At 43.9% G+C, this 17,095-nt stretch overlaps 1 protein-coding gene across 4 annotated transcripts in view; it reads right to left on the bottom strand.

The window, feature by feature from the left end:
- LOC146651641 (melanoregulin) overlaps positions 1 to 17,095 on the bottom strand; it is a 60,035-nt gene that overhangs the window by 31,048 nt on the left and 11,892 nt on the right. The gene's annotated exons all lie outside the window — the stretch shown is intronic.

Raw genomic sequence — 17,095 nt, 5'->3', positions numbered from 1 at the left:
TCAAATCCCCCGAGTGTGTTCTGGGTCTGTTCTGGGAACTCTTCCCAGTTAGACATCCCGTGAAAGCTCCACGGGGAGGTGCCTGCGAGGCATTCAAACCTAGTGCCCAGACTCTTTGCCGGCTTGTTTTAACCAAGACGTGACTTTTAGTCTGCAGTTACCGCGTCTTTGATTGCTGAGTCTGTGTGATAGGCAGCAAGAAAACAGTAAACAAAGTCTTTCTCACAGTCAAATCAGCACTAATTTTGATGTTAAATAACACTGCTTAAAAGCTTCCATCGTTAGGGCCAATAGCTGCTTTTCTTTCTGTACTCGTCAGAGCTGAACAGATTAAGTGACACATTCTTCCCTCGAGAGCGTCGACTGCTTTGTTAAACACGTGATTAATAAGACACACAGTGTGCTGCAGTTTTGGTTTGACGGTGCTGATGATGCAGAACTTACACAAACTGATACACATATATTTTCTTTCCACATAAATTGTTTGTTTTTTTCCTGAATCTTCAAGAGGATTAGACACAATTATTTTAAAATGCGTGCCTCTGTGTGAAACATGCTGTTTGAGTCGATGTTTTTGTGTGTAAACGCTCATTTATGTGCGCACAGCACTGCGAGACTGTACTCGAGTTTGTGTGTGTCTGTCAGAAAGGCTCATTAGCTGGTGGATTCACAGTTGTAGGTATACAGAGAGGGTCCACTGTCCCTCTGGAGAGAACGACTGAACAGATGTTTACTGTGAAGAAACTGTGCAATAAAACAGGACAGGACAAACAGCTGAAAACACACACACACACAGCAGAAAAACATTTACACAGAAATGTGTAATGACAAGAAAAGCAGAGAGGAAACCATCACAAACACACAAACATGATGTAGCCTGCGATCGTTACCATCCACATTTTAACATTTTGCTAAAGCATCAGGTCACGAGTGAGAAGTGAAAAGATGTAGAGTGAATGGATGAATGCCTCGTCACATATAACTGGTTACTGTCATGGTTGTGTATCTCCAACACATTTGTGAAGACAATTATAGACTGAGAGACACATTAACCCTTTAAAGCCCATCATAGAACCAAGTCCGCCAGAGTTTATCTTCATATTTTCACATACTGTAGTCCCATTTCTGGGAGCATTTCAAGTTGCTAAATATCAATACAGCTGTTATATCTCAAATTTTAATAGTATGTTTGCATTAAGCCCAGAGTAACTACATAAATTGCAATAAAAGTGCAATAGACTACAAAGAAATTAAAATTTGTTTTTGTTTTGTTTTGTTTACACATATTTCAGAGGTTTATCCCTCAGAACTGTAAATGCAAAAAAAATTGCACAAAACAAATTTCCAACAGTGTCTTCAAAGTTACATTTTTGAGAAGGAGCAATTTTTATAAACTGCAGGAAAAACAAAAATAAATATTTTGTGCAAAAGAAGAGAAACAAACAGCACGTGCATCAAAATAAACGGTTTCCAACAGTTCAGTGTGAGTTCTAAGCATTCTGGAAACTATACAGAAGGAATAACGTCAAACAGAACTTTTAAAAACACCAGTAAACCTTTGAAAGGCACCGTAGGGGAAAAAAACTACGTTTCCCACGAAAATGACGTCACTTCCGGTTTTCGCAGGTAATGGCGGACACGTGAGTTTGCACATTTATTTGTAGGAACATGGGAGGTGCTAACAGCCGATCGTATCAGCAAAGGGTGTTTGTGGATTATAATGTTTTTGCTGTTGCCAGCGCATATGTGGAAGGAAACTGCCACGACAAGTTGAATGCGACCTGGGACAAGTTGATTGCATCTTAAGTAAGTTTAACTCCTCTGGTTTCACGTGCAAAAGCTTTATTGCGCCAGCTTATGTGGTTGCACTTCTACTGGGATTTAAAAATAGTTACACAAAACAGAGCATGCCCGCTCCAATAGACTGTGCTGTACAAAACTGAACTGTCGAGAAATTAAGAATATGCACAAACAAGGGAAAAGTTTGTGTAAAGACGGAAATATAATTTGGTACAGTCTAGATTAGTTACTGTCAAAACATTCCTTGGAAAGCAGAAGGAGCTGAGTATGATTCCCAAATGGTAGTAAAAGTAAAAATACAGAATATGTCAGTAAATAAGATCAGTCGTCTTTTTGGCTGCTGGCTTGTGTCAGTGTCACTACTAAGGAGGGTTTGCCAGAAGGTTTGCTGTGTCTCCCAGCACAATCTCAGGAGACAGGTGGTCACTCTGGGAGAGCTGGACAGGGCCATAGAAGACCCTAAACCCGTCAGCGGGACCGGTGTCTCCTCCTTTGTTCAAGGGGGAACAGGATGGGCACAGCCAGAGATACAAAACGACCTCCAGCAAGCCACAGGTGAGGTACTGTGCTCACTGCCCGGCACCATTCAGCTCGACCGGCATTTACCAGAATTAGCAGGTCCACCATTGGCACCCTGTGCTTTTCACAGATGAGAGCAGATTCACCTGAGCATGTGTGAAAGACGCGGAGGGGTCTGGAGAAGCTGTTAAGTGTAATGTGTTAGGGACCAAATCACGTAACTGTGGTCAGTGGAAACAAAACTCGGTTCAAAATCAGACCAAAGTGAAAAATTGTTTTCACACAGATTTTTAGGTGTTACCTTAATTTTTTGGCCACTCTTTCTTGTTGTTTCCTTCCATATATAAAAATCAAATATTGGAGAATCCCACCTTATTTAGTTTTTGGTAAAATGGACCCAAACCTTAATTAATTCTTTTAGCTACAGGAGTTTAAAAAAGGAGGAAAACAACAGCAGAGGAAGAAAGAAGAGAACCTGAGACCGGAGCAAACGGATGGAAATATAAAAGGTGTAACAGGGCCGACATGGTTGGGAGGTCATGGGCAAGAAGGTGTTTCAGCAAGCATCCGGCTGTGGTGAGCGCCAGCATGGATCGAGTGGGACACAAAGCAATTCCCAGCAGGTGGAGCTTGTTGTGGAAAGAGGAGCCTGGGCTCTGTGCGGTGGTCGGTGATCCCTGTTTTATGGAGTTCCTCCCAGTGTGAACGCCACACAAAGGGACGGGACGGTTGTGTTCTGCATGACAAATAAAAAATAATACTGCTGTCGAGGGTTTACGTTCATCTCACTTGTTTTTATCTTTTATTATGAAAATTTTTATTGTATATGTCCAGCCATCCATTTTCTTACACTTGCAAGGTTGCAGGAGGCTGGAGCCTATCCCAGCTGGAGTGAGGACACACTGTGGACGGGTCACCGATCTGTGTCAGCGCTAACACAGGGAGACAGACAACCGCTCACTCTCACACAGTCACCAGTTAACCTGACCTAATTAACCTAATGCAAGTCTCTGGACTGCGAGAGGAAGCCGATGTACCTGGAGCTGACAGCCTGAGTTCGAACCCAGGACCTGCGTCTCGTGAGGCAACAGTGCAAATCACCACAACATGAACTCAAAGAGAAAAAAGAAATGTCCAGATATTTTTTTTCCTTCTAAAGAAGGAACTTTATAGACATAAACGACAGGTTGACACCGAGTGGAGGCGAATGTTACTGTGAAATAGAAAAACCTTCTCATTTTACTTATTTTTGGTTTTTCTATTGTTCTTTTTGATTTCTTTATTTATTCTATAGCTGACTTCATCTCTTACAGTGATGCGCAATAGAAAATATCACTGAACTGTAATTAAGGTTTCAAGGCTTGCTAAAAAGCTCATTCCGGACTTCATTAAACGTGTTATCAGGTCACGTAACTCTGAAGCACACCACAAAGAGAAGACAAGAAAATTAAAACTTTGTTAGCAATTTTAGATAATTAAACATCACGCATGCTGGGTCATGACAAGAGCCGGTCCTTTGTGCTCTGATTGGCTTAATCAGCTTTTGAAGTAGGAAATTACTCCTTCAGCGAGATTGTGTAATTTCTTAGAGTGTGAGGAGAATGGCTTAATCAAATATAATCAGAATAGAATAATTAGGACTTATCTACAGCGTAACGATACAATGGAATACTCTTTACAATGAGAAACAGCAGCTTATGGTTGTGCTTGTGGATGCATAAAAGGATCCCCTCGGTTGATGTGATGTAACCCGTCTCGTACCTGTTTTGGTGCTGAGCACAGTGGCAGTTTTTTTTTGTAGAGAGATTCTCTTGATATTAAAAATCCACATGCAGAAAATAAGAAAAGGCGCAACAGAGCAAACAGTCGACACACACAGGCTGCAGGAGCGACACGCAAAATACAAGAAAGTCTCTGCACGCTGGTTCGCATCCTCCCAGCTAGTAATGGAGGCGAACACACACACACTCAGTCCCTCAGTTGTCATGGGTACCCAGCTGACTAAAATAACCACGGTTCTTTGTTCAACCACCTGTACCACTCTTACCACACTCCTTTCATTCCTTTTGTTTTTCTTTTCATATAATTGCCATCTCCTTACGCTTATTTACCGTTCCCTCTGCCTCCCGTCTTATCCGTCCATCTATCATTAGGTAAACTCTCAAACACACACCTATTCTTTTTTTTTTTTTTTTTTTTTTTTTTTTTAAATGACATCAGAAACAGCAGTATGCGACATTACGTGATGGCAGAGCTTCAGTTCATCCTTTGTCTTTTTTTTTTTTTTTTTTTTTTTTTTTTTTAAATAAATAGGACAGGGGGAATGAATGAGAGAAAGAGGGGGAGAGAAAGAAAGAAAACCAAAGGGGAGAAGAGACGGTGAGAAGGGGGGGGAAGAGAGAGAAAAAAAAAAAAGAACTCCTGGGTCACCTGTATGGAGAAAAAAAAACAAACAAACAAAAAAAACAAACAGAGGAGACAGCAAACAACAAAGAGCAACATAATAATAGAGAAAACAAAGCACCATCACAATAAACTAGCTAGCCATAGATATCAATATTTACTAAATAATAAACGATATTGTGCAGCACGCAAGATAGACAGCGCACAGTGTGCTTTGAGGCAGCAGCCAAGAAAGCTTTAGTCCGCGTCTGTGAATACCCATGTGTGCATACCTGTGTGGATCAGCATGCTTGCATTCCAAAGGTTTCTCCATGTAATGATCTGCTAGGGAGTGTGGGGGGGCCACAGCCCCGTCCTCCAGGGTGTGAAGCGGGTATGGAGGAGATCAAAACTCCAGACATCCAGAGGCCCCCAGAACACAAGAGACCAAGGAAGACCAACAGAGGGGCAGCCGCGCCACTGTTCCAGTAAGAGCTGAGGAGAGTCCCAGATGAGGGCTCGCCCAGCAGCCGCGGAGCAGAAGTCAGGGGGAGTTGCAGTGACGCGCCCGTGAGCTCCGCCGGCCCCCAGCTGTGCCTGAGTGACCGAGCCCCAGGCCGAGAGGCCGGGGGCACCCCACCTCCAAAGGGGCCCGAGCGAGCCCCAGGCCCCAGGCCCCGACAAGCGGCCGCCAAGGAGTGAGCCGGTGTGTACCCGGACGCCCACCCCCAGACACAAAGAACCACCAACACACCGACACCTGAGGGAGTCCGCCACCGGCAGGGGAAGTGGTGGTGGGGGGAGATAGGCCTCCAAACCTTGGAGGGCCTGAGGTGTCCCCAGAGAGGTGGCGTCTGATACCCAACCTGACATATAGACACAGACATACAGGCACACACAGACACAAACATCCATTCCCACCCTCATGCTCTCATATGCACTTACTCCACACTCAACCAACGTGGAGACAGACATAAAGAGACGCTGTACACACAATCACACTCCCCAAGCGTACTCTACAAACCGGGTCTAGGTACCCTTGCCCCTGGAGGGGGGAATTGCACCCAGACCCACACCTATTCTTACCACGCCTCTCCTCCGGCTTTGTTCTTTTCCCTTTCTAATCTTCCCAGCTTCCCCTGACTTCTGCGCACACCCACACGCATACAGGCACACAGACTCCCACATATAAACACAGGAATAGGCACCAAACCCTAAGCAGAGCACAAAGGGCGCACACACAATCACAAAGAGCACACACAGTGCCAATCCACTTAACCAAACCACTCTCTTCCTGAAAACGGCTGATTTGAGCCCCCGCAGCCCCTAATCATCCAATCAGGGGCAGAGCAATCTCCTCCCCACTGGGCCTATCAGAGCCCTTCGTACGGGTTCCACTGTTCCCGCCGCAGCGGTGAAGACGGAGTCGTGTTCAGAGTGTCCTGCCACTCATTCTGGGCATGTTCAAAGGGGCTTTCCCTGGCTGGTTCATTTATGGAGCTCTCTGCAGTGCACCACGCTGCTGTGAGAAGTGCACGATGCTGGTGTCCAGTCAAGATCGCACATCTCAATTTTGACTTACCTTTTCTTTTTTTGTTGCTACTGACAGCCGCCTTATACCTTATACGCTACGCAGTAGACCAAGCCTCATGAGATGGACGGATATTTACAGAAACACTAAAAACTGTAAAATGCAAAGCTTGCCCTGAATGTGCAGTTACTGAGAGCAAAGCACGAATCACCTTGCAGAAAAGAGAATGACAAACTTTGTTAGCAATTTTGGGTTGTTAAATGTAGTGCATGCTGGGTCACGGCCACAGCCAGTCCTTTGTGCTCTGATTGGCTTAATTAGCTTTTGAAGTAGGAAATTACCCCTTCAATGAGATCGTGTGATTTCTGAGGGTGTGAAGAGAAAGACTTAATCAAATATAATCAGAAAAGAGTAATTAGGCCTGTTATCTTTAGCATGAAGTCACATTATTAAATGCTTTTGAATAAGAAACGCCGACGTATGGTGACAAGATTGTTCTTTGCACTTTTTTCAAGATAATAAATCGAATGCGATGGATATCTCACGTTTATCCGACTTTAATCACCTTTTTACTCGGGCAGGATGTTTTCGACCGGCTAAAAGCTGCAGGCCCGGGATGATGGACTTCAAGTCGTGGATCAAGGAGGTCCATCAACAGCTTTTACTCAAGTGACACTAGAAGCAGCATAAATGCCTCTCTTACACTCTCTTAATCAACAGTGAGCAACACTAGCTAACAGTGGTTAGTTAGTGACCCAAAGCTGTTATCCAGTCTCAACCGATTCCCACACAAACTCTGTGTAAGGATAAAAAAATTAAGACAGTATTCCTGGGAATGTGGAGGTTATGTCATATTCAAGTTGATGTGAGGTGTTATGTCACTTCCTGTTAATCCCGATGTACAGAAATAAGCTGCAGTTAAGCAGAGGTTGGTGCTTGCATGACATAAGCATGAGTGAATACAGCTTTTTTATTTTACCTCTACTTTTTGTTTTGTTTCAAAAATGGCATCAGTGATACACCTGACCTGCAATAAAACAATGATTTACACTTAAGCCAAACCCCTAATAAAACGTTAGCATTCTGCTAACACATCCTGATTCCCTGCGTGTTTAAAAAGCATCTTTGGTGGTCAGCAGTGACTGTTGCTCGTTTCAAACCTCGATGCTATCAAGTTGTTTGTCTCACTGTAACATCCCTGACACTTAGAGTACGGAGCCCCGCAAGGGACATGGGAGAAAAAAAATGAAGATGAACTTTTTCGAGCGCTCGCAAAACTTGGGCGCATCCTTCGGAGGCCGCCAGCTCGAAACCGACCAGGAGGTCGAGGCACGATGTGCTGGGAGTGCGGCGTTCCCCCGGCTGTAGTGGGCCTCGGCCTCCGGTTAGCTTCGAGCCGGTGGGTAACAGACGTCTCAGAAAACGTCGGAGCACTTCTGCAAATATGTGATGTCTTGATAAACCGAGCAGATATTTGAAGTTTACACAGCTACATTCCTGAAAATATCTTAAAAGTTTATTTTGTAATAAGAGTAAAATTAAAACGAAGTAGCTGCCGCCATTGTTAGAAACGAATCGGCTGGGCCTCGCTATGAATTCTGGGATAGGTCGGGTCACGAAGGATACACCGACTCGGCCTGCAAATGCGACCTGCGAAGGATGCAGTCTATTTTGCAAGATCTCGCAAAAGTAACTCGGGATCACGGAAAGGTTTTGCGAGATTTCGCAAAAGTTCATCTGGAACCTATAAAAAATCATTTATAAAAGTCACTTGATGCAGTGGCTCCACCCGTGGCTTCTTCAAGAAGAAAAATGCTTACTCTGTGAAATGTATATTTTTTGCAGCTGTTTAGCCAAAAGTCCAGAGAGCAGAAATTGTCTGTGTTATTAGGTGAGTGGGCAGCTAGCCTTAGCCACACGCAAACTTATATCTTTAGTTATTTCTTCACGTACAACATCAGCAGAATTGTGACTGCAGCTCACCTGATGGCTACAGGCATCGTTACTGTAGCATTAAAATCTATGCAAACCCCAAAAAGTCCTATTAATATTCCTCTTAATTCAAGTACAATACACCACATCAGATACGTACTTAAGTATAGTAAGTAAATGTGGTTTGTGAGCACACAGATAAAAACACAGAGGCAGGAAATGGAGCCTCGCCTTTAACGGCACAGAAGCAAAGTTGTGCAGGTGGGTAGAGGGTTGTTGTCACGGTGATGGGAACCACAAAATGTCTCTTTTGTTTGGACCGATGTTGCCATCTGTTCATTTCAGTGTCATGAGCAGCCTCTAATACGCCTCATCTGAAAGTGGGTAAAGAAAAAAAGAGTACATGAGCTTTTAGGGAAAAAAGGGCAGAGGAAGGAGGGCAGGTGGAATTAGCTTCGTATCCACCTCTGCGACAGCGAAAAGACACATAATTAGAGGAAAGCAATCTCCCGTCCGCAGCTCTTTCTGTCTTTCCCTACCTTTGCTCACACTCAGCCCACATCTCTCAATCTCCGTCTCTCTCTGCCCATCTCTGAAATGTTTTTGTCTATTTGATTTTCTCTTTTCGTGCTCCATAATGGCACATTGAGAAACCTCTATCCACCCTCATCCCCGTCCCACTATACTCTTCCATTATCCCCCTTTTTGTCCTCTACTTTTTCCTCCTCCACCGCCTCCTTCCCGCATGCCCCGTCTCTCACTTCCCACCTCTCTCTATCTCATTACTCCAAGGGGGCCACCATGCTGCGATCCTGGCCATCAGTAATGGCTCATGGCCTCAGTGGATGGGAGATTGCAAATGTAGCACAGATGAAATATTAGGTGGTGACTGGGATTGTGTAAATCAGTGGCTTATGAAGGCTGACTGGGCTCCTTCATCCCCCTCGCACACGCACACATCTGAGGCTCGGCCAGTTCTTTCTATTATCTCTCGCTCCGTGGGTCAGCATCACTTTTCTTTTGTTGGTAAATCATTGGTTCTCTGTTTTTTTAGTTTATCATTAACGTCCCACTATTTTCTCTCATTCGGTTTATAAATATACCCTCTTCTGCCCCCCGCTCTGTCTCTTCCCCCATTGATGGGATTTGATAATGAGGGCCGCGACTTGGTTGTCATTTTTAGCCTCTTTCCTCTCTTCCTCCTCCTCCTCCTCCTCCTCTTATCTGCCTCTCTTTGCAGCAGAAGGTAGATAATGGGGATCAGAGAGTGTGTGTCTCTTCCATTAAAGCCCCTGCAGGTTCATAAACCAAATCACAAATCAAACAAAAGTGCAGAGCTGGAGCAGGAAGGACTCCAGATTATAGTAGTCAAGTCTCCAAACAGGGTTTAGTAATGTCTCGATGAAATCGGTGAGGGAACATTTAAAAAGTAACTATACCGGCCTCAGAAATGGCTTTAATGTGGATGGAGTTCCAACGGTAATTTTCACAGGCTGTGCATTTGCAGACCTGATAATTACACATGTCAGCAAAAGTAAGCAAACAGGAATACAGACAGAGAGAGTGCACGCAAACTAACCAGGAGAAAGCCGACCTCCCACCAGAAATGCACATTTATTTCACTGTTGGAAACTAATACTAACAACACTTATACACAACAGGAAACAGCTGAGTGTGTAGGTAGACACACTGTCTACAGCTTAGTGAAAGCTGTGTTTAAGTTTACCTCCTTAATAAATGATTATTCATCCATAAGCTTTAAAAATCATCCTGAAAAATTAAATTTCTTTGAACAATAAATCTGATTTTGTTTGTTTTGTTGTTTTCATCTGTTACTGTCACGGAAGATGTTAGAAACCAGAATATTTTGGCTTTTCTCTCATCCACACAGAGTCTTGGGTATATACATACATTCCCACTAATATTTGGCTAATATTGCCCCTTAGCCAACTCCACCTCAACCAGACTATTGGCAGTCATCAGAAAGCTTCTGGAATAAATCTGGCTGAATTCATTTATATTGGTTGGTTTCCCAGCATGGGCCTGGCTTTTAGGCACAGGCTACAATCTTTTAATAGGGTTGAGCTTTGCAAAGTCCATTCCAGACCGTTTCTAAACAACCACAGATTCCACCACTTTGTCCAAAAGAAGATCCAAACTGTTACCTTCAGATGAGAGGAAATCGATTAGGATGTTCAGGAACAACCCAGGAACCACCGAGGCTCAAGCTGCCCGTGACAAGTCTACGGTGTTGTAAAACTTGCTTTGCATCGCCATGGACTGAGAGGCTGGCGTCCAAGGAAGAAGCTCCCGCTTCAAAATCAGCATCTTCAAGCTCAACTGAAATTTGGCCACACGGACAAGCCGAACGCCTTAATGCAGGTTCAATCATCCAGGTAAGGAAATCCCAGTAATCTAATTTTGTTCGTTACTCATCCAACCGACGTTTCAGTCTCAACACAGAAACTGATGAGTGTCAACATATTTCAGCCACTGAAAATGAGACATCCAGATGAACCAAAGCAACTTTTTAAGGCTTCTGGAGAAAAGTTTGTTGGTCAGATGAGACAAAGATAAAGCTGTTTGGTCACAATGAAAACAGTGTTTGGAGGAGGAAAGGTGAAGCTTTCAGACCTCAGAACACTGTACTAGCTCTCAAGCATGGTGGTGGTTGCATCATGTTGGGGCTGTTTAGCTGCCAGTAGTACTGGTACATCACACAAAGTGGATAAAATAATAGAGGAGGGGGATGACTACCTTAAATTCATCATTTCTCCCTCAAATTAACAGCCAGACTGTTTAAACGTGGGTGTAATTGAGTTCTCTACGAGGAGAATGATCCAAACTCAAACCAAAACTGGTTTTGGAAGAGATGAAGCCTTGGCCTTCCAAAAGACTTGACCTCCACCTACTGAAAACATGTGGACTATGCTTTAACCTCCTAAGACCCGAACTCTTCCACAGTAGCATTTTTAATTTCTCTTTGATATTTGGTCACATTGGGGCCTGATGAATGTAAAAACAAAGAATTACCAGATTTTTTTTTTTTTAACTTTATTTTTGTTTTTAAGAAAAATAAGAGCCACATATGAGGATATTCGTTTAAAATTTTGATAGAACAGTAGCAGCATAATGTCCTCGTAAGTGGATATCAGGCCCTTGTAGAGCAAAATTCAGTATTTTGGTCTAAATAACCCAAAATGTGATGTCCACACATGTGGACGCCAGGTCCTAGGAGGTTAAAGCTGAAACCATGCCATGAAACCAACCAGTTTAAATAAACTCCACCAATCCCACCAAGAACAAAAGTGGTTAAATATGCAGAATGCAGTTCTTGTTTTTAACATCAGTAATGACATCAACTGTATGTTCTTATTTCCAGTTTTGATGTCATTCATTGTGTCTTATTTATTTCATCACAGTGTTAGTTTGCTGTCGATGACGCTCCGTGATCCCTCTTTCTTTTTCCTCACTATCTAATCTGTTTGTATCTTGCTCTCTCCTCTGTCTCCTAAAATGTCACTTTTTGTTTTTCCTTTGTCCCCTTTATTGCTCAGCCATCAGCGCTATATCAAAGTTTTAATATTCAGTGCAAATCTGTAACCTCTTCACATTCAAAGAAGAAAAAATCACGAGCGCGATCCCTAAATTACGGAGAAAAAAAGACCAATAATTTGAAAATTACTTTGGATGCTAAAGGCCATTTAAAAGTCATGTTGGATGTAAATTGCTGGTTAATTATAATGAAAAAAGTTATTAATTGTGAATTTCTTCTGGCCCTTGTTGTGTGCTTGTCTTTGAAAACCAAGCTCAACGGTTAATTGCACAGTGGACTGGCCTTTGTACAATAAGGAACATGTACATGAAATGCTTTCATCATCAGTTACTGACTTTCTATTCTTAATTCAAACATATTACAGCGGGCAGCGTCGTGTCCGTCCACAGCACGAACACGAAACGGCGAAACACTCGGTTCTGCTTAAGCCCGACACCGTGTGTGTCTGTGAGCAGCATCCCGGGGATGAGAGATGCTTTTTGTTGTTGTTGTTGTGTTTACAATTACACAAAAGATAAGTGCTAATGTACTGTTAAATCAACCTCAACACCTTTTACAGCTGGTTCACGTTTAAAGCTCGGCGTCGGTAAACACTTCTACTTTTTAAAGGAGCGATTGCTTTGAAATTATCGGGGGGGAAAGAGAAGACGGAGCATAAAAAGCATTCACTAGGAAATGGTTGTAATTGTGTGAATAAAATTATGTTACCTGTTGCATCAGTGTGAGTCTGTGTGTGTGTTTCACCTGTAGTCGTCACCTAATCTAAATATAGAGTGACATTTTCTATTACTGTGAATCTTTTCTTATTTCCCAGCAGTTAGAATATAACTCTGTGTGCAGATGTATGTAATTGTGTAAAAATACCTTTGACTGCACTCTTAAATGTCACCATATATTTGTAATATTAGTGTCCCGTCTTTGAATCGGGGTAAACACCCCGAGTGCTTCCTGCAGCTGATCACAAAATTCCAAGCACACATAATTATCGATTACCAGGAAATGCCAAGAAAAGGCTGTTACGATTACATCCGATCTCTCACCAAAATGCAAAGTGCCCGTGGCCCAGGAGAACATTTTAAAAAGGCCTTATTGCTCTTTCTCTGCACTAAAATCTTCATTGCTGTCATAATGAGGATCAACAGTGCTGAGGTCCATAACATAATAAATGTTATCATTTCCAAAGACACTGACTCCAAACACAGCGGAGCCACACTGGACTGTCTGACTGCTTTCATCTTCCAGCTTCATGAAACATAAAACTGTTCTTTAAAAGCTCGGCTGGCTCGTGCGTCTTACATAAATGAAAAGTTAGCATATGTCTAAAACCAGTACAAAAGCACTAAAAGCCTGTCATCACATTTTAACCCTGCATCCTTAGCATGTTTTAGCACACAGGGTAGTTAGAAAGCCTTCAACATGTGAAGTGGATGCCATGAAACTGCAGTCCGGTCCTTCTCGGGCCTTGTCAGGGATGCCCCCCTTTAGATGCTGAGAACCCTGACAGCTTTTATCCATCGATAACAGTAAAGCTGAAGTTCTGAGTACTTGGTTCGTGGAGAGATTTTGTCTCTTATCCATGAGGCTCCTTCACTTCAGAGGATCCAAGGTATTTAACCTAGTAAGGGCCGTCCAACTGAAGGCAGGCCTGAAAGCCCAAAAATAATCACGTGAGTTATGAAATGAGACAGGGCGTGAAAAAAAGCAGTGGGTGTGACCATCGCCAGAGCCAAACTATGAAACCTCTGTATGATGTTGCCCCAGCTGAGGCAACGTCACCTGACGCAAGGTGTGAGTGGTGGTTTAAACTCCTGTGAATGGATCTAAGGACTGCAGTTGTAACCTCAGGTCATAGATGGCCTCCTTTACTCTCTCAAACGTCAGTCCAAAATGTGAACGTCGGCATCCTCAGAAAACTGACCTTTGACCTTTACGTGCATGCATACACCTGACACTTGTCCCGTTGAGGTGTTTAGCTTGTGTGTTGGGTGATCTATCCTTGAATTGAACCGGTTTTTCTCTTCTTTTTAAATATTCATAATACATTCCTATTTTTCTCTCATTGTCTGCTTCCAGCCTCACAGTCTGAGACCCGCCGGGCACATGTTGTCTTCTAGTGTCCTGGGACTCGTCACTGCAGAGGAGAAGCCTGTTGCACGTGGCAAAATATGTTTTATATGCGGTTACTGTAATGAAAGGCTGTAACAACACAGTAGTTTTGTTGCAACAAAGGAAATGAAAAGGCTAAAAATACAAGTTCCACGCAGGGCATGAACTCGTGTACTCTGGGTGAAAGCCAGACTTCTGCCACTAGCATCCCTCATGGAGTGCTGTCCTTTAGCACCGCCCAGCATCTAAGAAAAGAACACCGAAGGTGGTACCTCCTACATTAAACTGTGATGACAAGGGCTCTTAAACAGGCATTAGCATGACTGATATATCTCTGGCAACCATTAGCGCATACATATGCTAACAGTCATGGTGTGCTCTCGGAGCATCATCACAGATATCACCATTTCACGTGACGTGGTTTTGCACGGTCGTAATGAGATGAAAAGTATGAAATACAGTTTTAAAGCAATGTTCTCGTGCAGGCTAAACACCATGTTGAACGCAGCATCCCTGACTGTCTCCATCATCATCATCATCTTCTTCGTCCTCTCTCTTCCAGTTTGTCTGTCATTCTTTTGCTTCCTCTCTCTCCCTGCTCTCCTTCTCTTCCTGTCCCCAGTGTTCATTGCCACATTGAGTTTTCACAGGAATTTGAGCATGAATCTTTAATTAGCAACAGCTGCTGTTCTTGTGTGTTCATGAGTGTGCTTATGTGAGCAAGTCTGTGTGTGTCTGGTGGATGCTAACTATTCTCACAGGCTCACTGTCACCTCAATCACAGTTTCACACACCGAGCAGCATGCCAAACAGCATAAACACACACACGTATACGTATATGCACGCACGTAAACACTGTGCCTGTTGGTGCACAGGCAAAGTTTAGCATCCAAATTCACATATATATGCACATCCACACATGAATGCACATGACACCCACATCCATCACATCCAACACACTTAGTTTGTCTGTGTACATTTTGCATTCTCCTTGGCCCTCTTCCGCTCTGTCTTTTTCATCTCTTCTCCTTGTTCTCTCTTTCTCTCTCTTTGTCCTCATTTGCTCAGCTGTTAGCTATGAATTATGTATTATATCCTTATGGAGTGAGAAAAGTTAGCTCGGGGCTATCATTCCCCACTTAACGATCATTAGTTGTGTCTTTGCACCAATTAGAGCTTGGTGGCAAATCAGGTTCTTTTTGAATCCATCTAACTCCTGCATAATGCAGCTAATTGCACCTGTTACTGCTGCAGAGTCTGTCATGCCTCCACTGCAAAGAGTATGTGAAAATGAACAATAGCTTCTGATTTCAAGCTAAATTGCACCAGTTCACATAGTGGTGCCTTTTAAATGCATTCCTATCTCATGTTGGGTCCAGCATGGAAATAAAAAATACCCTCAAATAAACGTCAGAGTGCGAGCACACTGTAGAAGATTACTGTGATGAAGAAAATTGTAAAAAGAGTCATTATTAAGGTTCACACTGACTTCTGAACACAGCCACAGGCAGACAGAGCCAGATCTGTGATTCTGTCTCCTCTCATCAGCACAAAAACATTTTTTCTGCTGCACCAACAGGATGCCTCCTTTTTCGTTTTGTTTGTTTTTGTCTTTTGACATTTGCACACAAAAATCAGTAGGGATCACGACTTAATCAGAATAAATAAATGCCATCATGATAATCAGCACAACACTCGGATAAATTTGATTTTGCACAGTTTTAGCCAAATTAGCAACCACTTCAATCCAGGCTGAACTAAAGGCTGAAATGGATCGCCATGAATAAAATTTCACCTTAAAAAAGGGTGAAAATCATAATTTTTAAATTCATTTTTAGATTTATGGCATTTCCCTTAGCCTTAACTATATGAGGTTTGCACGCTAAGCTAAGATGTTAGCTCTGTCGTTGTCTGCATGTTTTCTTATTTGACTCATTTAATTCAATCCACAGCGCGTCTTCCTGTGGCTGTTCTGTCTTTCTTGAGTTGGAAACGAGCTGAGAGCACGCACCTCATGATCTTTTAGAAATGCACTGGTGGCCGTCCAGCTGCGGTCTGGAGTGTGGGGCCTCCCTGCTGCTGCGGAGTCGGGGCGGTCTGCCTCTCCCCACCGCAGGGAAAAGGGTAACACCACCTGGGTCTGGGTGCAGTTCCCCCCTCCAGGGGCAAGGGTACCTAGACCCGGTTCGTAGAGTACGCTTGGGGAGTGTGATCGTGTGTACAGCGTCTCTTTATGTCTGTCTCCATGTTGGTTGCGTGTGGAGTAAGTGCATATGAGAGCATGAGGGTGGGAATGGATGTTTGTGTCTGTGTGTGCCTGTATGTCTGTGTCTATATGTCAGGTTGGGTATCAGACGCCACCTCTCTGGGGACATCTCAGGCCCTCCAAGGTTTGGAGGCCTATCTCCACCCACCACCACTTCCCCTGCCAGTGGCGGACTCCCTCAGGTGTCGGTGCGTTGGTGGTTCTTTGTGTCTGGGGGTGGGCGTCCAGGTACACACCGGCTCACTCCTTGGCGGCCGCTTATCGGGGCCTGGAGCCTGGGGCTCGCTCGGGCCACTTCGGAGGTGGGGTGCCCCCGGCCTCTCGGCCTGGGGCTCGGTGGAAAAGAGTCATTCTGCGCGTCACTGCAACTCCCCCTGACTTCTGCTCCGCGGCTGCTGGGCGAGCCCTCATCTGGGACTCTCCTCAGCTCTTACTGGAACAGTGGCGCGGCTGCCCCTCTGTTGGTCTTCCTTGGTCTCTTGTGTTCTGGGGGCCTCTGGATGTCTGGAGTTTTGATCTCCTCCATACCTGCTTCATACCCTGGAGGACGGGGCTGTGGCCCCCCCACACTCCCTAGCAGATCGTTACATGGAGAAACCTTTGGAATGCAAGCATGCTGATCCACACAGGTATGCTCACAGGTGTACACATGGGTGTTCACAGACGCGGACTACAGCTTTCTTGGCTGCTGCCTCAAAGCACATTGTGCGCTGTCTATCTTGCGTGCTGCACAATATCGTTTATTATTTAGAATCTACTGATATCTACTGCTAGCTAGTTTATTGTGATGGTGCCGTTTTTTTTATTATGTTGCTCTTTGTTGTTTGCTTTCTCTTCTGTTTTTTTTCTCCATACAGGTGACCCAGGTGTTTTGTTTTTTTTGTTTGTTTTTCTTTCTTTCTTCCCCCCTTTCTCACCGTCTCTTCTCCCCTTTGGTTTTCTTTCTCTCCCTCTCTTTCTTTCATTCTTTCTCCCTGTCCTATCCCCCAGTCATGTCTGTCCC

This window comes from Rhamphochromis longiceps, linkage group LG16 (genome assembly GCF_057381845.1).
Source record: "Rhamphochromis longiceps isolate RC_006_pf linkage group LG16, R_longiceps_female_GT1.1, whole genome shotgun sequence".
Lineage (NCBI taxonomy): Eukaryota > Metazoa > Chordata > Actinopteri > Cichliformes > Cichlidae > Rhamphochromis > Rhamphochromis longiceps.
Note: the sequence above shows the minus strand (reverse complement) of the source record. Positions and strands in the feature narration are given on the sequence as shown.